Source organism: Erpetoichthys calabaricus, chromosome 14 (assembly GCF_900747795.2).
Source record: "Erpetoichthys calabaricus chromosome 14, fErpCal1.3, whole genome shotgun sequence".
NCBI lineage: Eukaryota > Metazoa > Chordata > Cladistia > Polypteriformes > Polypteridae > Erpetoichthys > Erpetoichthys calabaricus.
In genome coordinates this window covers 111,087,378-111,089,877 of record NC_041407.2, presented here as the reverse complement: position 1 = coordinate 111,089,877, position 2,500 = coordinate 111,087,378, and positions in this window count along the sequence as shown.

The window sequence follows — 2,500 nt, the reverse complement described above, 5'->3', positions numbered from 1 at the left end:
GGGGAAGGGGCCTCATGCGTCCCGTGGGTGGGGGCTGGTGGGGGGGGGGGGCGGCACCAGTCAGAAATGGCAAGCGATGGCGCAACGGTGAGCTGGCTCAACTCCCAAACAGGGATTGGACGGCTAGAAAGAATGAAGCCACAAGGCCCAAGATGAGGGGCACGAGGTCCGAGGGTGGGGGGGGTGGTCAAAGGCAAGTCCCACCTCCAGTGTGAAGTGACCCGTACCTGCTGCACCTGCACACTGGACATGCCAGTGGGGCACACAGCCCCTGGCACAAAAAGCCCCAAAGGCTCTGCTTATAAAGAACCTGAAAGGGTTTGCTTCACTCAGATCAGCCCGGTGGGAGGTGATGGTGCCCACCTTTAATCAGCAAGCTGCTGCAGAGCTAACAGAACAACACAAGAGCATCCGGCAAGGAGGCCAAAGGTGCAACTGAAAGGAAAGGACTGGCATCAGGACCAGGAGAGGAAGGAGAGACGTGGGGTAGAGAGCAGCATGGCAGGAGCAAAGCCAACGGTGCCACCCAAACTCACGTGACACTTGGACATGGAGGTGACACCTGAGACCGGGCATCCTGAAACGTTTAAGAGACACCAAACACAAAGCAAGGTGCGGCCAGGAGCAGAAAGAGTGGAAACTGAAGTGCAGAGGGCGAGACCACAAGTCCGTGTCCAGTTATGGGTGGGGGGTCCATCCTTGGTGGGGTTCACGTTCCTGTTTTGAGTCTCTTTGTTCATTTACGGTGATTCTGTGCGTCATTCCTTAGTTTTGGTTTTGTCTGTGGGTGTCGGTCACCTTTGCTATGGTCTGTGTGTGTTGTGAGTGGTCCCCCAAGAAGCTGGGCCACCTGCCAATCACTGCCAGGATCCTCCCTCCACTCTGTATAAAGACCCTCTGGAGTTCTTGAGCCTTTTTCTGAGCTTTTTGGGAATTACTAGATTTTTGACCGTCTTTGGGATTTTGTATCTGCCTCTGATTGCCGGACCCTCCTTTCTGGCCGAGGGTGCTCTGTGGAGCTTCACGTGTTTACAGAGCCATTTATGAAATAAACCTTTTTGTTTAATAAAGTTGCATTGTTTGATCTTATTACTAGCCAGGGTTTGACGGCGACTTCCCCCTCTAGTGGGCTTTATTGGAAGTGCTCTTGGAGCTCAGTGGGACTCCAAGTTCATGAAGTTTGTGGTTGAAGAGCAGCGGCGCGGACAGCTGGAGAGCCCCCCCACCATGAGAATTCCAACTACCCTTCCAGTGAGCAGGTGGCCCGGACCATCTTGGTCACATGACGTGGCGTACCGTCAAGGCTCTAACAAGGTAAGAGGGTAATATGGCAGAGCCATCAACTCCTTGTCCTGGCGAAGCACCAGGGGATCGGTGACATCACTTCAGGATGCAGCCCCCTCAGCCAGCTCGTCACAGCAGCCTGTTGAACCCGTGCCAGAAGAGGGCGGAGCTCCGCTCAATGTATTCTGACATTCGTCGTTTCTTTGGCCTTACGCATGACATGGAGTCCCAAGGTGGTCCCAGTGCTTTATTTCATTGATTTTCTTGCAGATGTTAAATAAAAATCACGTTGTTTAATTAATAAGCAGACAATGGGAGGTCAGCCCCGGTGATTCCAAATGTAACATTCGTGTAACCGCGTGGTGATGACATCACGCGTCAGGTGTCCCACCGGGTGTCGTAACTAACATTTGTGACGATAGGCTGACCCCCAAAATGATGCAACCACCACCTGAGTGACACCGCAGTGACATCACGGAAATAACGATACATTTGTGACATACCGCAGCGTGTTGAAACGTGTAAATAAAGGGCACAAACGTGACCCTAAAGCCAGCACAGGGGTCTTTGGATTCTCCTTTCACTTTAATTGTTGTCAAATATTTGGGTCCATTGTGGCTGTCATTTTGTTATCTCGTGATCCGCCACCATTTTAATTTCCTGTTGTCTGGGCAGCACCCCGTGTACTGGGGGGCATGTCCTCAAGAGGTCATGACCTTTGGGCAGCAACGTGATGGGTTCAAAGGTCATCCAAGGAGCAAAGTCCTCATCCAGGCCTGCAGATGTCAGGAGCCTCCTTTGCTACACGTTCTGTTTTGTGTGTCCTTCTGCTTTGTGACTTTGTCTCTTGTTTTGTTTTCGCCGCTTGGATCCCGCCTTTGAGTGTCGTCATTGTCATCGTCGTCATTGATTTTTTATTTTTGTTTGACGCTTTTACCTCCCGGCTCTCCCTGAAATTCCATGTTAGTTTGCAAACAAAAGTGAAGCTTTGACCCGTGCTGCTGGCACAGACCCTCGCTTGTGCTTTCTGCTCTTCCCTCGCTCGTCCTTTGTCACTTGATGGCCTTTCTGTCCACTGACCAAAAAAGGCACAGAAACATCTGCCAACCTGCCAACCGCTGCTGCCTTCAAAACAGCCCATGGCAAAAGAGTCCAGCAGGTGACTGTGGGCAACACAGTGGATGGCACTGCCACCTCATGGATCCAGTGCCCTGGT